The sequence below is a fragment of the Dermochelys coriacea genome, chromosome 3 (assembly GCF_009764565.3).
Source record: "Dermochelys coriacea isolate rDerCor1 chromosome 3, rDerCor1.pri.v4, whole genome shotgun sequence".
In the NCBI taxonomy this organism is placed as follows: domain Eukaryota; kingdom Metazoa; phylum Chordata; order Testudines; family Dermochelyidae; genus Dermochelys; species Dermochelys coriacea.
The window spans coordinates 154,846,126-154,871,920 of NC_050070.1; the positions used below are offsets into that span (position 1 = coordinate 154,846,126).

Genomic DNA, 25,795 nt, shown 5'->3' on the forward strand with positions numbered 1-25,795 from the left:
ACTCTGAGATCAAAAGTCAAGGATTATGACTTCAAGAGCAAGTGAGCTCCAAAGCAAGAAAGTGTGCCAATAGGAGTTGCTAGAGTTTCAAGAGATTGCTAGAAGGCCCTAGAGCATGTGTGTATGTTGTTGGACTAATGGAAATGTTTGGAGGGCAATCTGAGGTATGAATTTTTTTCCAGAGTTGTAGAAAGTCTCCACCTCCATTTAAAGTCCATGGAAGCTACAAGAGCAGCACAGCTGAAAATCAGGCCCAGTTTGTGGGCAATTCCTGTAATCAAAAGACTTTTAGCTGCAGAATACTTTTGCTGTGCTGACTATGGATTTTTAATGCAAAGATCTTTCTGCTTGAGTCAGAAAATATGTGACACATAAGTAAATTTGCTCCTAAATACCATGGTTTTTTTTTTCAAAGTTCTCCAAGCAGTATCAGTGGTCCTTTAAGGAATATTTTCAAAGCTTACAACTTCTGCTAATTAGGTGGTGGTGATATTGCTTCAATTATGTGTTGTAGGGAAAGGAGGAGACGTTAACTGCTATTCAGTTTTAAAATTATAGCAGTCATTTTAAAAGTAGCTGCCCTCCCTTTGTCTTTAAGTGAAATCAACCCATCTCATTTGCCAAGACAATGCCATCACCAGCTGGGAATGACCGCTCCTTGCGATGATAGCTTCCTTCCTGGGAATGATATGAAGAGCTTCATCTCGTAATATGCAACTCAAGCTAGTTTAATTCACCTGACTTTTATTGCTTGGCTGCTACTTTCCATCATTGTCTGTCATGAATGATTAGGAGACTCAAACCAGCAGCCTTATGCCTTTGTGTGGGCTCTTTCTAGAGAGCCAGCACTGACAAGACCTGTCCGTGTGAGATTTCTGTCTCAGTAAATGGAGAGAAGGGGAAAAGATGCATCTCATCCCCAAGACTAAGATGTTGAACAATTCATCCCTGAGTGATTATAAATTACTTTCAGCAAGACCGTGTACCCCTCCGAAGCACAGCTTCGCTGGAGCTACCTTGCTACACTGAGGAGAAGCAAACTGCTACGGCACTTCGTATTGTGCAGCATGCTCCCTCATGTGTGTCTAGCCAGCACTGATGGCTAGCAAGTGGGGGTAAGGGGGATGGAGCTATTCCCTAACCTACTCTGCCCCTCTTTCCCCATGTTCTTCCTCATGGGTGGCACAGCCCCTGCTCTACTTCTAGAACCTAAGGCCTTACACTCAGGCCTTATAAAATCATGAGTTTGTTTTTTCCAAACCATACAGTTTAGGTTCATTTTATTAAGTTTCTGAGCCTTTAGGGTGCACATGGATCATGTTTTTAAGCTGTTCTCCTGTAATGGAATCCTAACCTGTATAATACTGCTCAGCTACTAGATGGTGCTGTGTGTAACATACTCTAGTTAAATGAACCTCAGCCATAGCTGGCAGAGCATTTCAAGGAACTTATCATGAACACATCTGGTGTGTATAAGCAAGCTCTGCAACCAGTCCACGTCTGATAAAGAAGAGCATGACATCACCTGAACCATGAGGGCTAAAGGCTTACTTTAAAAATAAATAAATAAAAAGCTGAGATTCTTTCCTACTTGCATGAATCTAGGAATTGCAGCTTTAAGAGAGAGAGAGAGAAAACTAAATATCATGAGACTTACAATAAAAACATGAGTTGACTACATTGAATCTTTGTTGCCTCCAGTCCCTCTGCATCCATTCTGGTGGTAATTGGAAACAAGCCAGAAAATATTGGCATTTTAAGTTTTCACTTTATTTAAAATTCAGATAAACATTTCCTTTGTTTTATTAGCATGGAGCAAATCTGAATGCAGGTTAAGTTGAATAAGTGAAACTTTATTAAACCCTGTGTATTGTTCTATCCATGTGGCTGAGTTACTTCCAGCCTAATTCCACTGCTTGAGTTTCCCTGCTTTCATGTCAATAACAGCCCCACTAGGGAACATGGGTCCTCTGATTCCAGTTCCACTCATCCATGCTACATCTTCCCTATTTTAATACAAATATTAAAAACAAATAATTGAATGTCTTGACCCCCTGCCCCATGTCCCTTGGCCAGAGGTTGCTAGCATGTAGCTGAGTTGGAATCTCATATTTACTGTAGACTCCTCCAGTCTTTCGGGTTGTTTGGTTTTAACAGGCAGCCACACCTTGAGTGACCTATCTCCAAGGCTGGCAAATCCTGTCTCTCTGTGGAGTCTCTTCCTTCCCTGAGGGATTAGCCTCAGCATGGTTCCTTGTCTCTCACTGTCCGTTAATAGAGCGTGAGGTAGAGCGAGGAAGTGAAACTGACCAGTGTAGTTTTGCTGACCGAAGGTAAATAAGCAGAATAAATGGTGAAAAGTACAAAATGTTAAAATCCTTTCACTTTTTTCATCATTTTAAAATGTTGCTGTTGCTAACACAGGTTTAAATTTGGGGACAGATGATTTATCTTGACACTGTTCTATTAAATGATCCTGTTTCTATATATTTTCTTCTAAGAAAAATGTTTGGGGCAGAAGAAGGGAACCTAACAGAGGCTCCTTCTCTCCCACCCCAATTCCCTCAAGTTTTGAAAATAGCATTTAGTAGTAAAAGCTTTAGAAACATGCAAGAGTTCAAAACCCATCCAGCAATGGTGGATGATAAAAAAAAATCTTTAATTTTTAAAATCTGGCTTCCTTGAAACATACATTATTTTCTCCCTTTGACTCAGTTGTTTCAGAGAGGGACTTAGTTGGCATTAACACTGCCAACATCATGAGAAGAGGCAGTGAATACTGGGTGGCGATGAGGAAAGCTATTCAAGGATATTTTGGTAAACTAGAAACCAAAATTTCAAATGACTATGATCACATTCCTTGTGTCTTCGTTTTTCACATGCATGAGAACAAACAAAGTTTAATTCATATACATGTTCAGAAACCACTAATTTTACATCTGTATAGGTGATAATCATTTAGGGTCAGCTTTTCAAATAAGCTCAGCACACTAGGTGCTTAGATCTTTTGAAAATATGCTGCGAGGGTCACACTGGGAGCCGAGTCCTTCTGAAAATCAAGCCTCTATTTTAGCGCTTAAAATCTGTGGGAGCTGAGCTCCTAATGACCATTTGTCCTTCTGAGAAAATGTCTTTAAAGTGGGACTTTCAAAAGTGGCCTAATTGAAGTCAGTGGTGAATAGTCCTATTTGACTTCAACTGGGAGCATTTTGGCCGATTGTATGCATTTTCCCCTTAATTCTCTCTCCCCCCCGCCTCACTAAACAGTTGGTCCTTCAGACTGCTTTACTATTTGAGACCCAGAAATAGATTGGTGCCCAACTGATCCACTCCCTAGGCCAGCCTGCATTTTATATTGTATCCATCTGTAATATGACGCTACCTCTTCCCTATTTGATTAAGTTCTTCGGCTTTTCAGTATTCCAGTTTATAGGTCTCCTTTACTTAATGCCTTATTCTTTTTCTTTTCTCCTTTCAGCAGGTAGTGGTCGTCCCCCTCCCTCATGCTATGAAGGAGTTTTCTGATGAGCCTAGAGACCAGCTCCTCTCATGTCAGGTGTTTTCTGGTTCTGTTACTATAAACAGAATATCTGTGTGTTTACTTATAAGACATCATTATGAATCTCTTCATGTTTGTTTGGTTTTTTTGAGTCCCCCTCCCTGGCTCTCCTGGAGGGTATGTAGAGAATGACTCCTGTGGTAAACAGTCTAATACAGAATTCTATGTTTTTCTTCATTTTGATTAATAAAAATCTATAGATTTGGGTTTCCTTAGCTATCAAATCGATTCAGATAATGACACCAACTGGTACGTGTCTGCTACAGAGTTCCTAACATTCAATAAATGCACACTTGGTAATTGGTATTTATTCACTTGTTGAACTTGTCACCATCTTAATAAATCTCCATGAAATGAGTGACTAAGTGCAATGAAAGCACTACCTGATTGGTTTCAGAGTAGCAGCCGTGTTAGTCTGTATTCACAAAAAGAAAAGGAGGACTTGTGGCACCTTAGAGACTAACAAATGTATTTGAGCATAAGCTTTCGTGAGCTACAGCTCACTTCATCGGATGCATTCAGTGGAAAATACAGTGGGGAGATTTATATACATAGAAAACATGAAACAATGGGTGTTACCATACACAATGTAACCAGAGTGATCACTTAAGGTGAGCTATTACCAGCATGAGAGCGAGGGGGGGACCTTTTGTGGTGATAATGAAGGTGGGCCATCTCCAGCAGTTGACAAGAACGTCTGAGGAAGAGTGGGGGTTATTTCCAGGTTTATGGATCTTGGGTAGCAGATAGAATACCCCTTGTTGAGGTTCCAGGGGTGTATCTGTGCGGATATTTCCAACACACCTCTGAACAACATACTAACCCACAAAGAGCTTCCTACCAAGACTTCAAAAAGAAGGATTCTGGGTGAACTCCTCCTGAAGGTTGAAACAACAGACTGGACTTCTACATAGAGTGCTTCCGCCAATGGGCACGAGCTGAAATTGTGGAAAAGCAGCATCACTTGCCTCATAACCTCAGCCATGCAGAACACAATGCCATCCAAAGTCTCAGAAACAACTCTGACATCATAACCAAAAAAGGCTGACAAAGGAGGTGCTGTCATCATCATGAATAGGTCGGAATATGAACAAGAGGCTGCTAGGCAGCTCTCCAACACCACTTTCTACAAGCCATTACCCTCTGATCCCACTGAGGGTTATCAAAAGAAACTATAGCATTTGCTCAATAAACTCCCTGAAAAAGCATAAGAACAAATCCGCACAAACATACCGCTGGAACCCCAACCTGGGGTATTCTATCTGCTACCCAAGATCCATAAACCTGGAAATCCTGGATGCCCATCATCTCAGGCATTGGCACCCTGACAGCAGGATTGTCTGGCTATGTAGACTCCCTCCTCAGACCCTACGCTATCAGCACTCCCAGCTATGTTCGAGACACCACTGACTTCCTGAGAAAGCTACAATTCATCGGTGATCTTCCAGAAAACACCATCCTGGCCACTATGGACGTAGAAGCCCTCTACACCAACATTTCACACAAAGATGGACTACAAGCAGTCAGGAACAGTATCCCCGATAATGTCACGGCTAACCTTGTGGCTGAACTTTGTGACTTTGTCCTTACCCATAACTATTTCACATTTGGGGACAATATATACCTTCAAATCAGCGGCACTGCTATGGGTACCTGCATGGCCCCACAGTATGCCAACATTTTTATGGCTGACTTAGAACAACGCTTCCTCAGCTCTCATCCTCTAATGCCCCTACTCTACTTGAGCTACATTGATGACATCTTCATCATCTGGACCCATGGAAAAGAAGCTCTTGAGGAATTCCACCATGATTTCAACAATTTCCATCCCACCATCAACCTCAGCCTGGAGCAGTCCACACAAGAGATCCACTTCCTGGACACTGCGGTGCTAATAAGCGATGGTCACATAAACACCACCCTACACTGGAAACCCACTAACTGCTATTCCTACCTACATGCCTCCAGCTTTCATCCAGATCACACCACATGATCCATTGTCTACAGCCAAGCTCTACGATACAACCACATTTGCTCCAACCCCTCAGACAGAGACAAACACCTACAAGATCTCTATCAAGCATTCTTACAACTACAATACCCACCTGCTGAAGTGAAGAAACAGATTGACAGAGCCAGAAGAGTACCTAGAAGTCACCTACTACAGGACAGGCCCAACAAAGAAAATAACAGAATGCCACTAGCCGTCACCTTCAGCCCCCAACTAAAACCTCTCCAATGCATCATCAAGGATCTACAACCTATCCTGAAGGACGACCCATCACTCTCACAGATCTTGGGAGACAGGCCAGTCCTTGCTTACAGACAGCCCCGCAACCTGAAGCAAATACTCACCAGCAACCACACACCACACAACAGAACCACTAACCCAGGAACCTATCCTTGCAACAAAGCCCGTTGCCAACTGTGTCCACATATCTATTCAGGGGACATCATCATAGGGCCTAATCACATCGGCCACACCATAATAGGCTCGTTCACCTGCACATCTACCAATGTGATATATGCCATCATGTGCCAGCAATGCCCCTCTGCCATGTACATTGGTCAAACTGGACAGTCTCTACGTAAAAGAATAAATGGACACAAATCAGACGTCAAGAATTATAACATTCAAAAACCAGTTGGAGAACACTTCAATCTTCTGGTCACTCGATTACAGACCTAAAAGTGGCAATACTTTCAACAAAAAAAACTTCAAAAACAGACTCCAACAAGAGACTGCTGAATTGGAATTAATTTGCAAACTGGATACAATTAATTTAGGTTTGAATAGAGACTGGAAGTGGATGGGTCATTATACAAAGTAAAACTATTTCCCCATGTTTATTTCCCCTGCCCCCAACTGTTCCTCACATGTTCTTATCAACTGCTGGAAATGGCCCACCTTGATTATCACTACAAAAGGTTCCCCCCCCCCACTCTCCTGCTGGTAATAGCTCACCTTAAGTGATCACTCTGGTTACAGTGTGTATGGTAATACCCATTGTTTCATTTTCTCTTTGCATATAAATCTCCCCACTGTATTTTCCACTGAATGCATCCGATGAAGTGAGCTGTATCTCACGCTTATGCTCAAATTAATTTGTTAGTCTCTAAGGTGCCACAAGTCCTCCTTTTCTTTTTGCGGATACAGACTAACACGACTACTACTCTGAAGCAGCTGAAGAGAGTTATGAAAACCTAACAAGGCAAAGATTTATCCATGGAATTACTGGGAAGAGAAGCAGTCCTAATGAAACAGCATTTTTATATCTTAGTACATCAGAACCATTCTGGATCATGGGTAAATATATACGTCTACTATTATTTTCACCTCTTATTTACATGCGAGTCTCATCGCGAGAAGGAAGTAAGGTTATAGTTAAGGCATAAGGCTGGAGGTCAGGTAACCTGTTCTCCATTTACAACTTTGCCAGATTTTCTGGGCAACCTTGGGCAAGTCACTTTGCCACTCCTCTTAATTAGTGGTACTGCCCCCTTCCCTGGAAGTTGAAAGGCTGAATTCATTAACGTTTGTAAAGTACTTTGAGGTCCTTGGATGGAGATTGCTAAAGAAACAAAGTACTTGGACCCAGATTTTTAAAGGTAATTTATCCATTGCTGTGCTCAGTGTTGCAATGTGTAACCAATTTACAAGCCTAAGCCTCTTTGTCCAAAGGGATTTAGGTACTGTACTTAGAAGCAGGCCCAGGATGGTAAGTAAAGTAGGAGTTTATAGAGAAATAGTAACTAACAGCAGCTACGGAGTACAACTTCCATCTAAAAAGGAGTGAAGCCACATAAGGGCTAATTATCCACTCCAGCCAGAGACCACTTTAATGCCAATAACCTCTCATGATCAATGATGCAGACAGAGCTAGTCAAATTAGTATTGATATTTCACCCTTATCCACTGCCAGGAGGTTATTGACTAGTGCCACTGAAAGTAGTTTCTGCTTCATGCCCAGGACAAAAAGTAGTAACTACTGCTTCCCCAATGCAGCCCCGTTCTAAACACCAGATTCAGAATGTGTCCAGCTATGAGTGCCCCAGGTGGGTTTTGGCTTCAGTCCCAGGGTCACCATGATATTCTGAGTCAAACCAGAAGAGTCAGCCTCAACATGGGCATGGAAGTCAAGCCTTTGCACCTTCTGTGCCCAAAATGGGCTGCCCTGGGCAAACTGGAAAAAGTACAAGACGTAAAGTCTCCCAGTGCAAGTAGTCATTTTGCTGTCACTAGTTACCCATCTGCTCTACCTGTATGGTATTACTTGTATATCGCAACTCAAAAGGTGTGCATGGCACTTTGCAGACTAATGAAATATTCCTGCCCTAAAACATTTACAACCTAAAGAACAGAACACCGCAGGGGATGCCAATAAAGAAAGAAGATGGCAGCATGCACAGCTGTGTGTGTGTGTGTATTCATATGTGACTGTTAAAGAGTTAGACAATACTACCTTGCTCGTCAGTCAGTCAAGCTCAAAGCACTTTCGAAGAACAACAGTATCATTATCCTCATTCTGCACATAAGGAAACTGAGGCACAGGGAGAGGAAACAACTTGCCCGTGGTCAATGAGTAGGCCAGTGACAGAGCCGGGTATAGCCTGAGTCCCCGCACTCTTTCCACTAAGAGACACTGCCTAGATGTTGCAACTTTTAAAAAACAAAAAACAAAAAACAAAAAAAACCCACATCTCTCCAAAAAAATCCTTGCTCGAAAGATTTTTAAAACTAGTGAGGAAAGAAAACCAGAAAGCATGCTGCCGGTTTCACTCCTGTGTCGGCCGAAGGAGATACAACACAACACCACAATGGGACTTTTCCATCTCTAGTTTGTATGACTAATTATAAACTAATTATTACATTGTGAATTGCCAATTACTCCCCAAAACTACTTCCCTTCCACCAGTCTTGTTAAGCCACAGAGAAAACTAAATAAAGTCATGAATGAATGATGTAACAGACCCCAGGGATTCACAAATAGCTTGCTTTTATTGGTGGCACCAAGGATAAACCTTCTATATTTTGTTACCACTACTGTACTTGTTTCTCTTATGGACTGCATATACTAATCACAATGATTGCCTTCGAAGATTTATAGTTGCTTCTTATCTTTACTATAGTTATTAGCAGCCTTAAACAAAAAAATAAGAAAACAAGTTAATATGACTTTGTTGGCTGTGTGCAGAGTCCAGAAAATTCAGAGCAGAGGGGTCAGAAACAGGAATTTTTCCCATGGATTGCAACTTTGTTTACCTGAATGTCGGGGGGGGGGGGAGGGGGAACCAGACGACACTCAAATTTGTGTAATTAAGTGAATCATCAATGCAACTAATAGACGTTAAGGGACAAGACCCTGTTTTGGGTAACTGAGGCTGGAATGCACTCCATATCGCTAGGGGTTGATTCTAATCCTCACAGTTCAGATAAGTGCCCACAAATCTGAACTGGCCTCCGATGCCTGTGATGTGGAAATTTGATTGTGTTGTTGCTGCAGTTAAGGGAACTTGTGCACTTGTGTCAGATGGTGGAATTTAGCTCAGGGACTTAAACTTTTTGCCTTTGTATAGAAAGTGTACGTGTGAGCATATATGTGGGAAAGAGATAAGCAACTAAACAGTAGCATGTAATTAGACGAATTTCACCTGTTTTCCTGATTGCAAGTTGTCCATAAAAATTTCCTGCTTCTCCTCAAATCAATTTAACTAACAATTTTGACAAATAATTTTTTGGTCTGGCTGCCCCCAGAATTGTGTCTCCTTCGACTTTCCAAATTGGCCACTGAGCTGGTCAGCCAAACAGGAGAATGTATGTTATCCCCCTGATAGAGGAGTCAGAGTAGCAGCCGTGTTAGTCTGTATTCGCTAAAAAGAAAAGGAGTACTTGTGGCACCTTAGAGACTAACAAATTTATTTGAGCATAAGCTTTCGTGAGCTACAGCTCGCTTCATCGGATGCATCCGATGAAGCGAGCTGTAGCTCACGAGAGCTTATGCTCAAATAAATTTGTTAGTCTCTACGGTGCCACAAGTACTCCTTTTCTTTTTTTTGATAGAGGAGTGTAACACTGAACATTGTCCCCTGCATGCCTGGGGAATTCTGGGAGTATGCATTCCTCTCAATGGAGGCTGTCGTTAAAAGGATAAAGTGTTTTTCCACCCAGTGGAAAAACTCTGTTTTACACAAACGCACACACACACACACGATAGTTTATTGCCATTTATAGCACATCTTTCTTATCTTTTCAAGATTTCTGCAATAGGAAGTAAAACACTTGCTCTGAAGCTGGTTTCAATTCTAAAGTACCTGCTTAACAGCAGAGCTTCTTTTTCAAATTGATCAGTTAATTGTAGCGCTGGCCACCTTTCCCCATTTGAGGAAAGGTTTAAAGTGCAAATTTTCCTCCTTACTGCCAGTAAAATTTTACTCTTCAGCAAAACTGGGTGAAATGTTTGGTCAAATAATAAATTCACCATAAAATGCAATTTCAGACTGAAGCTGTTTGTGAATTTGGGTTGAATTTTTTGTCTGAATTTAAAAAAAAAAATAAACGGAAAGTCAAAATGGATTTGTTTCATCATTGAGATGAATTTTGTGTTTATTTTTTTTAAACAAATCTAGCTAAATTTCTAAAAGGTAAAAAAACAAAACACTCAGCCATAATGAAATGAAAACCAAAACACACACACCCACACACCCACCCACCCCCTTTTGGGTTAGATGAAACATTTATTATAATTTCAAATCCCTTTTTAGGAGGGTTTTTTCCCTCCCCCCATTTTGGCAAAAACCCAAACTGACACTTTTTAAAAACGAAACTTTCCCCAGCCCAGATTTCCATTTGGCCACCAGACTGAAAAGTCAATTAGTTATTGACTCAGCTCTACTGATGAGTCAATATGGCAAGAGATCCACTCAAATATTCTGGTCCCTCTATCTGCGCAGAATTCCCAGCATCTTACAAGCAATGCACAGACAACCTGCAAAGACTGAATGCAGCAATTGTAGAAGTCTCTTAAGCAAGAGGATCTAGGTAACATAATCTAACCAAACTATGGCTTCAGACCAACATACATCACCTCCCTGCCAGTGCAAGAGGGCATCGTACAGTATGTCATCAAGTACAATATCTAATGATCTTTTAAAGTGACTCAGAAGGGGCTCCCACCACTTTCCTTTAGGCTCTTCCACAGCCGAACAGACTTTGATTTGGGAAGGATTTTCTTCTGATTTTCAACTTAAAATTTATCTTGCTGATTTTCACCAACTCCCCTTCCTCCTTAGAGACAGGGGAAGTTAGAAAAACACTAATGGATGGCCAGACAGAGGTATAAGGTTGGGCTGGAAAGAATAAAATAGCAACCCAAAACTATGTTATTCAGGTTTCGGAACAGTGTGGGTTATTGTTTTAACATACTAGTGTCCTTCCTGTCCAGCTTGCTTTGTTCATAGCTTGTTTCCAAAAGATTACTTCACACAGGTAGTATCTGAAAACTGATGCTTTCCCTACATGATATTCCTATAGTGTGACACTCTGTGTACTGAGACATAAAATGTATGACCAATATTCCAAAAGCAAAATACTGGCATAGTCAGAGATGTACTTCAAAAGGCACAAGGGAGGGGACAAGAACAGTAGGGAACTGCCTGCCCTTGGATGTCTGACAATCAAATATTCCATACTGAAGAAGAAGGGGGAGGGGGAAGAGAATCGCTAAAAAGCAAAAGCTGCTTATAGACCTGAACAAGATCATTAGCGCTACAGTCATTTAACTTTCTTTGGTGCCTCAACACTCTGTCTCTCTCCATTTTATGCTTTTTTCACCCTTCACTCCCCTCGTCTGCGGTGAGCCCACTTGCTGTCTTTAGACTGAAGTTAAACAGCTGTGGCAAAATTGATTTAGGGAAAAAATGACACCTGAACCACCATATTCTGCCTCTCTCTCGCTGTGCTTTTTTACCATGCTCATCACCCCCTTGGCAAGCTGCATGGAATGATCTCTCCACTTCCCCGCCCAGGTTCATGCATGTGCTGTAACACCTTGCTCACCGCAAACAATTTGATTTTCATCCAAATGCTGAAGGGAATCTGCAAACACGAGCCAAAGCACATCTAGCACTCTGGAACTTTGGGTCAGAGATGTACCCAAAAGTCTAGATGCATAATCAATGCTTATCTGAACGCTAAACATCTCTTTGGTCAAATCCATTCCTGGTGTAACCCACTGATGTCAATGGCATTGCACCAGAAATGAATTTGACCCCGCGTTTTTTTGTTGTTGTTGTTGTTGTTGTTGTCTGCGATACAGGCTAGAGAGGGTCTTGAAAAAACTGGGTTGGAATCTCTTTTGCAATATTTCTGGTACCGCTAGTTAGAAAAACAGCCTGAGAGTAGCCATTAGTGTACTGTTTGAGCATTTCCAGCTCTAATCTTGGCTGGATCCCACAGACAGCCATACACATACACACAAAGATATTGATTAAAAAAAAAAACCTTAAAGATTAAACACACACACACACAAAATGTGGTTTAATGGGTCTTATTTTATCTAAAACAGCTTGCTCATCACCATGTGTAATATTTTTAAAGTATGACTGCACTGAGAGGATCAGACTAAATAAAGCTATATCACCCCCATTCCGCTGCATCACCTCATGAAATACTAATATACTGGCTTTGTTTGCCTCAACAGTGAATGACATTGCTCCCTAGTGTACTGGCTCAGAGAAACAAAGAAAGGATACTGTCGCTACTGATGGAACCCTGTGGCTTGGGAGTTGAGGGACAAGGGTTTTAGCTGTGGTTCCCCACAAATGTGTGCAATTTATATAGCAATCATATTTGTGGGCTGTAACTCATGACTTTGCTGTGGTAAATCTCAGACATTTGCTCTAGAGCATAGTATTGTGGTGCTAGCAAAGAGTCAAACTCTGCAAGTGCTTCATGAGTGGAGTCCCAGCTGACTTGAGTGCAACTTCCTAGATGATCTGGTGGTCCCTTCTGGCCGTAAAACTCTATGACTGTGCAGTGCTTATAGATTCAGGTCCAATGTGACAAATACAGCTCTTGGGGGTTAGAAATGCCAGGTCCTGGGGGTCATTTCTAATTACCCAGTTTGGAAAAGTGTGTCCTGATCATCCAAACAAGCCCCAGATTTGCCAGGCTGAAACCAAAGAACAGCGTGTTAAGGTTCTGCAGTGTGAAGGAAGCATGGCTGAATGCAAAATTCTGTCAGGTGACCAGATTACTGGCTCCACCATACATGCGATATGTGACCTTGGGAAGTAACTTAAACTTCTGGGCCTCCATTTCCCTACCCTTAAAATGGGAATAATGGTACTGACCCACCCTTCCCCCCCCAAAAAAGGGAGTTAGTGAGAATTAATTCACTAATATTTGCTAAGCACTTTGGGAGCCTTGAATAGCAGATGAATAGCCTTGAATAGGAGTGTGAAGCGTTATTACTACAATATGGTACTGGTGTCACGTCGCAACACTAGTCCAGAAAAGCCCTGCATGCTATGACGATTTTGGCTTGGGCAGTATAGTTTACAGCAGATGGGGAAGTCATTGTTCTGCTTTTCCTTGGCTGAGAGGGATGAAATCACCCGTTTTGGATGATAAAAATGGTTGCTAGCACATTTAAAATGGGATAGCTTTAGGATTTATATCCTGCACGTGAAATAGGTATAACGCACACCATGCACCAGACAACCTTTTTAGTATAGAGGCTGCTGAATTGCTATATGCAGTTCTTCCTACACCTCAAGAATTTTCTCCAGCTGTCATCCCTCGTGTTTGCTTTCTGTATGTATCCACTCACACAGCAGCACCAACTGTTAAGCCTCGAGTCTGGTCTTTGAAGTTCCTTGTTGATCATTCCCTCCACCTCAGTACTGCTAGATTTCAAAAGGTAGCACTCTACAGGGGTTAGGAATGACCATCACCAGCCTCACTTACTTTAACAGATGAGACCCAAACTCACAGCTAGGGTATAAAGCATTCATTACCGTTTCCCCTCATACCAGCAGCCCTGTGAGCCGTAAAGCAACCTCAGCAATATTTTTACAACTCTGAGAACTGGTTAAACTTTATATCCCCTCTGTGCATAACCATCCACAGGGAACAGACTCACTAGGGCAAGATGAACAACAGAGAGAATAAAACACAAATTCTATGACGAAAGAGGAATCTCTTTGTATGATTATGATACGCCCCAAACCAGCATGGAGACTGTTCAGATCAGGGTTGAATTTCACCAGGAGTTGGGGAAAGAGTTTTGGCTATGTTCAATTATTAGCAGAGCTGGTCCAAAACAGAATTTCAATCCTGTGGGATATTCCGGTATTTCAACATTTGTTCCAAAACAGGACCATTGAAATAGTGAAAATCATCACAGAACAGACGTTCAAAAACATTTAAATTTGGAAACATTTTTCAGTCAAACAAAACATTTTTTCAAACTTTTCCAATAAAAAAAGGGTTAGGTGAAACTGAGTCTCCAATTAATGTCAATTTTTATTTATTTTTAAAGAAACACACAGCCACCCTACTTCATCAGGAAAATTATTTGGTTGAAAAAATGTTTTACCAGCTCTATTTATTAGGTAGTTATGTCCATCCTACTGCCAGCACACAATAGTTCCGTATAGTACATTCTATTTAATTCTATACACCTCTTCATTAATATCCAAGCACCTTGCAGACATTGATGTATTAATTCTTTACCTCACTGGAGTGTTGCAAGACTTATTATCCCCAGTTACAGATGGGAAACTAGGAGACACAGCAATTAAGCAACTTCCCAAAGCTACACAGGAAGCATTTTGCAACACCAGAACATGAACCCAGGTGTGGTGTTTCAGGAGTCCCAGACAAATGCCTTATCCACAAAGCCATCCTTTCCCCCCCCCCCTCTTGTTTTGTCCACCTGAAAATATCCCACAAGATGGCATTGCCAGCTCTTCCCTTCGGAGATATTCCACAGTCTAACAGATCTCACTGTTAAGATACGTTGCCTGATGTATAGCCTTTTGCTTTATGTTTAATACTAGTCAAAGTCATTGATTTCCAATCTATATTCATTATTAATTTAGCCTTTACTGTATTTGTATATTCACAAAAAGAAAAGGAGTACTTGTGGCACCTTAGAGACTAACAAATTTATTTGAGTATAAGATGAAGTGAGCTGTAGCTCATGAAAACTTATGCTCAAATAAATTTGTTAGTCTCTAAAGGTGCCACAAGTACTCCTTTTCTTTTTGTGAATACAGACTAACACAGCTGCTACTCTGAAACCTGTATTTGTATAGCAAATGATTTGTGATTCTATTCTGATTCAGTCATACATATCAACTGGTCATAATTATTTGTCAAATAGAAGTTAGCGAGAATTTTCAGCATGGTTCAAACATGGGGGTAATGGTATAGACAACCTTTGTCAAGTGCTTTGAGAGCTACTAATGAAAAAAGTGTTATATAAGAGCTGGCTATTAATATTATTAGTCATGATTTGCTTTTCATTATATGGAGTGGTTGGTCAACTAAATCACAAGGTATATTGTTTCTGCTTCCTGACTGGATGGCTAATGCCTCTGAAGAGGGGAAAATAAACTACAAAATAAGGAAGTGATTGGTTCTGGAACAAATTTTCAGGCCAATAATCACTGGACAAGAGAGAGTTCTTGAAGCTTTTAAGTTGCACAAATATTTTTGCAAATGGAGTTCAGTCATCTGGATGAAAAAATAAAATAAGGTTATGAATCACAGGGAACCAAACATGCTGCTTTTATTCACAAAATTACACATGATTTTTTTTTGTTTTTGTTTATTTGTAGGGCTGTTGATTAATCGCAGTTAACTCATGCAATTAACTTTAAAAAATTCATTGTGATTAAAAAATGAATCACGATTAATTGCAGTTTTAGTTGTACTGTTAAATAATACCAATTGAAATTAAATATTTTGGGATATTTTTCTACATTTTCAAATATAATTATTTCAATTACAACACAGAATATAAAGTGAGCACTGTACAATCTGTATTATTTTTATTACAAATATTTGCACTGTAAAATGATAAAACAGTTTTCAATTCACTTCACACAAATACTGTAGTGCAATCTCTACTGTGAAAGTGCAATTTTCAAATTTTGATTTTTTGTGCGTGTTACATTACTGCACTCAAAAACAAAAAACAGTTTAGAGCCTACAAGTCCACTCAGTCCTACTTCTTGTACAGCCAATTACTAAGACAAACAAGTTTATCTCATGTAAATGTAAACAATGCTGCCCACTTCTTATTTACAATGTCACCTAAAAGCAAGGTACTTACATGCCAGATATGCTAAACATTCATATGCCCATTGGTGCTTTGGCCACCAATCCAGAGGACATGCTTCCATGCTGATGACGCTCGTTGAAAAAAATGCATTAATTAAACTTGTGACTGAACTTCTTGAGGGAGATTTTTATGTCTTCTGCTCTGTTTTACCAGCATTTTGCCATATATTTCATGTTATAGCAGTCCTGGATAATGACCCAGCATATGTTGTTCATTTTAAGAACACTTACACTGCACATTTGACAAAATACAAAAGGTACCATGAAGAAAAGGTGAACAGTTCTCTCTCGCTCCAACTGAGAATAGAGCAACACTCAGACACCAGAGTGTACCCCTAGAATATTGACATAGGTGGTGGAACTGCAGCACCCCCTGGCTTGAAGTGGTTTCCATTATATACAGAGTTTACAGTTTGGTTTAATGGCTTTCAGAACCCCTACTATAAAAATTGTTCCATCACCCCTGCATATTGATATATTATTAGACAGTTAAAAACGTTAAATGTATTTCATTTAAAAAATGAAAGGGCATGACCACAGTTGGAGGAGTGATTCTGAAGAGGATGTTGGGCGATGCTCTTCCAGAGCAGCATTTTTTTTTCTTGGCTTGACCAGATTGCATACTCCAAATAAATAGCAACACTCAATTTAAAAGTCAAAAGCTAATTTTCCAAACTGCCAGCTCTGCAAACTCAGACTCTAGAAAAGAAAAAACCCATCACACTGTATTCTCTTCTTCTCTAACATCACAACCTGTTATCAAGGTTCTGCAAACAAAACAGTGCAACTTTGGACTTCCACACTGCGGAGTCCCTTCTGGAAACAATGTAACTCAGGAAAGAGACTTCTGGAGATGAATCTAAGTTTCCAGGACTCTAATTTTGCTGCAGAAACATGGCAATCAAACAGCTTTTTAAGATGACTGTTCCCTAAGCAGGCAACGCAAGTCATGTTTGGGAAGAACAGCTTGGCAGAAGAGTTCACTGGTTTTTAATATTACAGGTCAATAAACGCAGATAGACAGACCTACTACACATACTAAAGTTGATTTTTTAAAACAGCCTCATTATTTATATAACAAGGACTTTTATGAAATAATTTCATTTTTAGACCAGCAACAAGCCCATTGCAGTCCTATGCTAATGCAGCATGTGGTATTAAGAAAGCAGTGAAAAATATTTTCCCCAAACAAAGTTATTTTAATTGATGCTTTTAATCTCTCAGTCCATAAGGGCAAGAGAAACAGTGGGGTCTAGAAAATAGTGGACTGGAACTCAGGAGATCTGAGTTCTGTTCTCAGCTCTGTTACCAAGCTAAGGCCCAATCTCTAATTGTGTTTGTACAGTGCCTAGCACAATTGCCACCCTCTCCTCCCCAGTACCAGCTAGATCACTAAAGTGCAAACTGCAATACAAAAAGTCATATTACACTACCAGGATGTGTCATGTGATAGGATCTGACCTGTGAGCACCATTGGGATGAATGCAGCAGCCATTTTGACTGGAGTGATAATGGTTGGGGTTTATTTATTTAAGTCTTCAAATTGAGCTAGTAATTGTTACCTTAGCAGTTTCATTTTGCAGTAGGGAACTGAGGGAGGGTGAAATTGAACATTGTGTGGAAAGCCACCATAAGGCCTCATGCACAACTTTAGCTCTGTTTTGAGGGCACAGGACAGGTAGAACTCATGCTGGCCCTCTGCATTGTTGTGAATTTCATTTTTCGAGATCCTGTGGTATTAGTGGAAGGGCATCCTCTGGCAGTTTCCACGGTCAGACTCCTGGGACCTTGTTATGCCATTTGCAGAATTAGGCAAGAGAAGGATTATCTGTATATATTTTTAAAAGTGCAGCATGCACATATTCAAGGAATTTGATTGCTAGCACTTATAAGCCTAGCAACGCCACTCTGTACGAAAAGTATAGACGCAAGATACTGTATATAGATGGGCCTGTCATGTTTTAAAGGACCTGTCTCATGTTAACCTGGCAACAGGGTTCCAGGTTTTACGGGGATTGAAGTCTTTTTTTTATTATTATTATTTTTATTAACTGGTGACTCATCTGAGTCCTGATGATAAAAAACAGTTTATATTCGGAGAAGGGAAATAAATAAATAAGCCCATTCATTTCATTTACTGATTCAGAAAGGTGAAGGAAAGTTGGAAAGGCTGGAAATAAAGGGGAACACACAAAGGGCTTGAATACATTTGTCATATTCGTATACAAACTGGAGTAATCTAACCTACAGGCAAGGCACAGAAGATCTGTCTGCTGTGGCCAGGCCCCTCACATCCAAAAGGAAAGGTTGCCTTGTGCCTGACAAGGGTAGCTGAACACAAGTGCTCATGGTTCCTGTTGCTACTTGGGCATGTGAGATTACAAAATACCTACGTACATCACAGTGGTTTTTTCCCTTGAGCACTGAGATTTTTGGAGCAATAAATGCAGGATATTTGGGTCAGAGGGAGCCTGCAAAACCCAACTATCCTAAGGAGGATTTCACTTCCTCAAGAAACGCTAGACCCCTCCCCTCCCTCCCTTTTTTTTTTTAAACTGAACACTTCTAGCACAGATAAAGCACCTGACCTGACTGGTGGGAGAAAGTGCAGGCCGAACTTTCAGAGCAAGGAATCAGTGTTGTACTGTAATTTAAAAACCAATATACAGTAAATATCAGGCAGCAGCAATGTTCACTTATATCTGAGATAACTCACACAAAATGCCAGCCAACAGTCAGTTTAGGAGATCTATCAAATCATCTCCACCCAAGTAACTTATGCTCTGTCAATATGGTTTTTTTCTGTATGTCTTTTTGATACATGTTGTTTAAAGTATAGAATGTGCAGAACTGTCAGATCATCAGGCACAGAAACCTGCTCCCAGTAATATGCATGGAGGGAGTGGGATCAAATGTTTATTGAAATGACTGGGAAGGTTTTGTTTTTATCTCTGAGGAGGCAGATGTTTGTTATGGGTTGTTTTCAAACCAGATAGAGCACATTGAAAGAACCATGACACAGGATTTCTCAGTTTCTCCCTTTGCTACTTAATTGCTCCTTGTTTTCATTCAGCACCAGAAGGACTTTTACTGGATCCCTTACTAAATCTACATGTTGACAGCTAAAATCACTTATGGTGCAATGAGTATCTCCTCCTCAACACACACAGATGCCATCCACCCATTAATACCAGAGCCCACCTCTTCCTTGGCCACAGATGGCTATGTTTGAAGTTATCACCCTATTTCCCTTTCCTCATTCCCATCATCAAGCAGCCACAAAGGGAGGATTCAGAGTAGCAGCCGTGTTGGTCTGTATTCGCAAAAAGAAAAGGAGTACTTGTGGCACCTTAGAGACTAACAAATTTATTAGAGCATAAGCTTTCGTGAGCTACAGCTCACTTCATCGGATGAAGTGAGCTGTAGCTCACGAAAGCTTATGCTCTAATAAATTTGTTAGTCTCTAAGGTGCCACAAGTACTCCTTTTCTTTTAAAGGGAGGATTGTTATTTCTGCTTGGTATGTTGTTTACCTAACCTCATCTGACAAGCATGGCTAGAGAACAGCTAAGGAATCTGCATATCTGATTCCATTTTGGACTCTCTCCTATCAAAGTGGATGAATGCAAGTTATGATACAAGGAGTGAAAGATCAGATCACTCTCTCACCTACTTCTTATAGTTCGGCCATTTCTCAGATGGCCACTTCTCCAATACCTCTCACCCCAATCCACATGGTGTGTGATCTTATTGCTGCTTTTAGAAATTTATCCTTTACCTAACAGTGTGAAAATCAAAGGGCTCAGACAAGTTCTTTAGAACCATCCAAATGAAGCATTGCAAGATCTCGCCACAGCTTTGTACATAAAGAGACCATATTCATCTCTATACAACTCCACTGGCTTCAAGGGAAAGATTTGGCCCAATATTATCCTGCAATGAGTTTTCACATACCTTTTTAAAGTGGCTTTTCAGCACAACAAAAAACAACTGAAATGCAGGAGAAGCTATAAGCCATCATTTACTTTCTACTCACCTCATCCTTAATCCTGCTTTTCTGTCTTGTTAGACACTATACTGACATGGACTGGAATGCACCAGTCCAGCCTCTTATGTTGTAACCAACCAAATCCAATTGGACTGCTATTCCAGGGTTTCTCTCATTATCTTACCCCTGCCCATCACAGCTACTATGACAGCACAACACCTGCTGGTAGGATTAGAGGCCTGCTCAGAGGAGTCATGACCAGAGGCCTTTTAAACACCATATTATAGACCTTATTGTACCTATAGTTACCACATTCAGAATCCCAGCATCCATACCAGCTGCCCCTTTAGCGGCCCTATTGGCACTTAGCAGGCACATCCAATTATGGCATTAGCTTTTGTGAGCTGAAGCAAGAATTCTGAAGGAAGACTTCCAGAACCATTGACACCTCACAGAAAACTTTGGCAAGACAATTCTGCTTTAAATGCTGGATCCTGTGAAGTGCCAAGCATCCTCACTCTCCTTCTAAAGTCAATGGCAGCACACCAAGCATTGTATCTGACTTTTCTGTACGTCTCTTCTCTTCTGATTTTAAGAGATATTGTGTATGGGGAGATACTGTTTGCTTGGCACAGGTTCATTTGTTGTGTCTACTACTCACTTCCCGACCTGAAGACAAAACCCTCTGTTTCTGACAGTTTGTTGCAGTGGAGATGAGGGTGTTTTCACAAACATTCAGGTGGGAAATAAGGTACAGGAAGAGATTGGATTCTGAAGTAGTGTTTTTAAAATCCCATTTCCATGCCCACGGGGGGGGGGGGGGGGGGGAGGGAAGAGAAGAGATGCTCCTGAAGTAGTAAAGATGTCTCTAAAGGACATATTTTTTCAGTTTTCTGTACAGCTTCATTGTGGGCCTTTTAATGATATGTTTACCTCTGCTAGTTTCACACAGGGCTCTGGCACCCTCCTAGACAGAAGGTAATTTGGGTTATTAGAATAAGAAGAACCTATTACAATCCCCCTCTGTCCAATGTGGAGGCGGAGTATATGGGAAAGTGACAACTGGTGCAAGAATAAGTATTTTGTCACACTGAGGTTGACTTGATTTTTTTTATTATTATTATTATTACTACTACAATTACAGGGCCTTGTGCTGCTAGCCCACCCTGTTTCCGAGAAAGCTAGCATTGTTCAGTAAAGTGGATCAGCACCTTGCCATTATTGATATATCTGGGCCATGCAGATATACATTCAGACAATTTAATGGGAACCTTGGTCATGATAATCACAGAATCATAGGACTGGAAGGGACCTCAAGAGGTCATCTAGTCCAGTCCCCTGCACCCAAGGCAGGACTAAGTATTATCTAGACCATCCCTGACAGGTGATTGTCTTACCTGCTCTTGAAAACCTCCAATGATTCCACAAGCTCCCCCAGCAATTTATTCTAGTGTCTACCCTGACAATTAGGAATTTTTTCCTAATATCCAGCCTAAACCATCCTTGACACAATTTAAGCCCATTGCTTCTTGTCCTATCCTCCAAGATTAAGGAGAACAATTTTCTCCCTCCTTCTAACAAACTTTTATGTACTTGAAAACCGTTATGTCCCCTCTCAGTCTTCTCTTCTCCAGACTAAACTTCCCCATTTTTTCAATCTTCCCTCATAGGTCACATTTTCTAGACCTTTAATCATTTTTGTTGCTCTTCTCTGGACTTTTTCCAATTTGCCCACATCTTTCCTGAAAGGTGGTGCCCAGAACTGAACACAATACTCCAGTTGATCAGTTTAAAAGATCAGTCAAACCTCAGAGGGCTAAGGGAAGAGGTAATGAGATACAGTAATTGGCCTGTTGGTTTTAAGTCACTGGTTCAAGCTGATAGGCATGGTTAGAAGTTGCTACTGTCTGATGGTTTCTTGGTAGCCTTTGTGAGATATGTTGCTGCTTCTCAGTCTAGCTCCTAGTGAACAGGTGTCCGCAACACCAAAAAAAAAAAAAAAAACCCCTACTGAAACAAATGTAAGTGAGTGACATCCTTGGAGTCTCAGCAGAGATCCCAAAATGTGGACTGAATAAGGAATGAATCATCTTTCTAACCCTATATGTGATCTTTGTAGGTCAGGTCTGACCCAGTAAGGGAGGAGATTGTACTGCCACATTGTACCTTTTGGGTGGATAAATGGCAGAATTTAGTCTTCAGGCTGTCGATCTGGTACTTTTCTCAACATTAATTCACTTTAAAGATATATTTAAAAAAATCCCCACCTATGCCTCCTAAAACTTGATTATTTGAGTCAGCTTCTCAGGGCAGCTTCTCCACACATGGAGGCATATGGTCTTTGTATAAATACAAAATTCATTGTGAAGCACATCTTTCTTTTTGGCACACTCCCCAAAAGGGACCTCCCCCTGCAGCATTTCAAACTTCAGTCAACAGACAGACAGCGCTTTGCAAAAGGACAGAGTGACATGATTTGTAAGGAATTGTCAAAGAGCTGTCAGCTCTGATCCCATCTCCGAAGAACAGGGGAAACCGGATGCTGCTGCAGCAATGCTAAATGCGCTGTTTATATTTCCCATACGGAGGAAACTAAATGATTAGGCTCCATATTTGAATTTGGACAAGAATCACAAATTCTCTGAACAGTGGGAGAGGGTGAGGGCAAAAGCAACAAATAGAGGCTTTGAGGGTTGACTCTATTGCTCTCTGCACTGGATACACTGGCATATTAAGCAGCACCTAGCTAGACTGTACAGCATTAAGATGCAACAGAGAATAGTTGTACTACAGAGGAGAGAACAACATAGGGTACATGAATTATATTTCATACAGACGATGCAGATTCTTGCTCATCTGAAGCTTTCTATATTAATCCAGTTTACAGAGAGTCTCCTCCTCCACCCTCCCAAGCTCCATCCCCGTTGCAATACTTCTATTCCCAAAAACTGCTGGCTAATTTGGATGAGGTTTGGAGCCTCCTTTGCTTTACACAATTGTGATGAAGCTGGCTAAAAACAGAGAGAGAGAGAGAGAGAGAGTGTGCAAATGGCACAGACCACCTACGTGGCAATTTGTAAACACTTCAAACTAATCACCCAAACAGTGAGAACAGTGAAACTAACAAGCCCAAGACAATGAGAGTAAGAGTAATTACCAGCCTCTCCCTCAAGTCTTCATTATAGTGTTCTCTGCATATAACAGTCTCCACTGGAAAATCAACAGCGACTGCACAGAGGTATTTGAGATGGCATGGTTTCCCCCTAGGGATAGGAAAAACTGTGGTAATTGTGTGGTACCTGCTGGCAAGTGTTGACTTTGCAGTGGTGACTAGTCGACAAAGAATTAACTTTATAATACAGTAATCACTGCATTTGTTTGGAACTACACCAAATCTTAAGCTACTAATATTATTTTATGTCTTCCAGAGATTGTCTCCTCTTTGAGTATAGTGCAAAGTTACCTTCTCTATTAATATCCACAATAAAGTATGGAAAATAACTCCACCAGTCCTGGTGCCTCCTTGGCACCTCCCTGGAAAAGAGGAGAGATGAGTCCCTGCCCAAAGTGATTCTTACTGCAAAACCAATGTTTTTTTTGTTGGTTTTGGGTGTGGAGTAGTTGGGATTGTCATGGAGTTCCAGAATTATACAGTACACTAGCTTTCCAGTTCTCATTTAAAAAAAAATGTATTTCCGTGTGTCCAGTCTTTCCGTTTGAGCTTGCTGGCTACATGGCTGATCTCCACTTTTTTGTTTTTAAATTCTAGCATGAGTTAGTTGTATTATGTATGTGTGTGTTTGATATTACTCCACCATATCACTTACATGCCCCCCCCCAATGCCCAGCTTGTCAGATATTTGACTCCCTACAAGAATTGGCAACATCGGACCGACATGACAGGGCATATACCTGCCAAAGTACCCATCCCACACCTGTCCAGCTTGCCAGTCTTGGATGCCCAGCAACAACGGCCTCACCCTTACCACCAACCTTTGTGAGACAAGACACTGACCCTGGTTCCAGCTTCCCTCCTCCACCCCTCCTCTTCTCCCCCATCTGTTCCTTTACCTTCTATTTCTTCCTATGACATCTGCCAAGGTCCCTGTTCTTGTACTCTAGGTTTTTATACACAGAGTTGATCTGTCCAGCAAAGTTGTTCCTTAGCTTTACAGGATATTATTATTCCTCCAGGAAGTGCAAATGAGTCACATCTTACTCTATTTTTCAGTTTTGCCTCTAATCCAAACCAAATTATTATTCTTCCCTCCAAACCTCTTTCAATCTGATCACATAGGAGATTTTTTTTTTTAAAATGCCATCAACACTAAAAAAATTCCTTTGAACTCTTTTCATACCGAGAGAGAAGCAGAAACCAAACTAAGGTTCATTTTGCTACAGAAACGTTATCTACACTAATAATAAAGTTATATATTTATCTAATGCCTTTAAAATCCATCACAGAAGGGTTCCCCAACATCAAAGAGATAGGAATGTATATCTATATAGCTGTATAAACAACCTAGCACTTACCTTTGAGAAGTAACATTTATCCCTGGTTCGGTACAATAATTTCAGACAGGCACTTGGACCGTCTTTCTATGCCACACATCCTTTTTCAAAAGGAGATAATGTCAGACAAAATCCTAGGTTGATCTCCAGCTTCCCAAATCGCAGACTAGCATTGCTGGCAGATGGAACCTGATTCAGTGAAGTCCAAGTGAGTGAATCCTTGAGACTCCTATTCAATAAAATCTAAAGCGCGCACACACACACACACACACACACACACACAGAGTGAATAACTTGCTCTTTTTCTTGCTTGATTTAAAAACCCCAGTCTTGGAAGGCTAAGCAGCCTGCCGGCTTTTCAAGGATTTTGATCCCAGTGCATCCAGAAGAACCACATGCATTTTGGCATTGCAAGTCTTCACATTCATATTAGCAAGCTCATCTTGCATGTGTGTAGGCACGGGTGGGGAGGGGGGGCGGACAGGGGTGAGCGAGAGGGACACACACACATACACACACACGCAGAGCTGGAAAAAGGAAAAACAGCAAACTGGAGTGAGTGATCTCACAAAGTGCTCTAGATGGCAGAGCCTGCAAAGCTTGTAAAACAAGCAGTGTGGAAAAAAAAAAAATCCACACACACATCCCCCTAGCAAGCAGCTTCAGGAATTCTTCTTACTTCTTCTGCAGATGTAACATACAGCAAGTGCTTTATGCTGCACAGGAACCCTGGCAGACAAGTCAATATGCTCTCACTACTTCTGAAATAACAAAATGTCCAAAGGGAAAAATAGATGCTAAAAATAAGCTACTCAAAAATTAAAAAAAAAAAAAAAAAGTGTCTTGGATAGGAGGAGGGGAGGTTGAATACTTGGTGCCAAAGGAGCGCTGCAAACCCCTGCTCCTAATACAGATTGGCTCTGTAATTATATGGCAAAGCACTGCCTTCCTAAGCCATTGCATAATAATAGAATCCTAAGCTGGGCAGACACTGCCTGACATGCTAAATCCTCAGAAGCAACATTCAAACATTTGTTGGCAGAAAGCATGTCAATTCTCTGGTGGGGGGCAGTTGGGGAAGAGGTGAAATTTTAGAGGGAAACACCCAGCTGCAAAGGGCTGTTGAATGGCAACTGTGCCAAAAATGTTTCTACCGAGGTAGTTATAAAACAAACAAAACAATCTAATAGCACTGTCAGTTCCATTCATATTGTTTAATAATGGAGGAAGAATCTTTGATATATTTGAGTAGCTTCGGTGCCAGCAAAAGGAGAGTGCAAAGGGATTATTTTATTTTGCATGCTGCTGGCTGCAAGTAGAACTTCCTTTGTACTGAATGGCATAGGAATGTTTAATCATCATCATGAGCCGGGGGCTTGATAGCCCTT

General features: G+C 40.9%; 1 protein-coding gene across 1 annotated transcript in view; it reads right to left on the minus strand.

The window, feature by feature from the left end:
- Positions 1 to 25,130, minus strand: part of LRFN2 (leucine rich repeat and fibronectin type III domain containing 2) — a 240,656-nt gene extending 215,526 nt beyond the window's left edge. The window contains exon 1 of the mRNA XM_038393601.2: positions 24,429 to 25,130. The gene's annotated coding sequence lies outside the window, so the exon portion shown is untranslated. The remainder of the gene's footprint in view (positions 1 to 24,428) is intronic.
- Between the last annotated feature and the right edge of the window lie 665 nt (positions 25,131 to 25,795).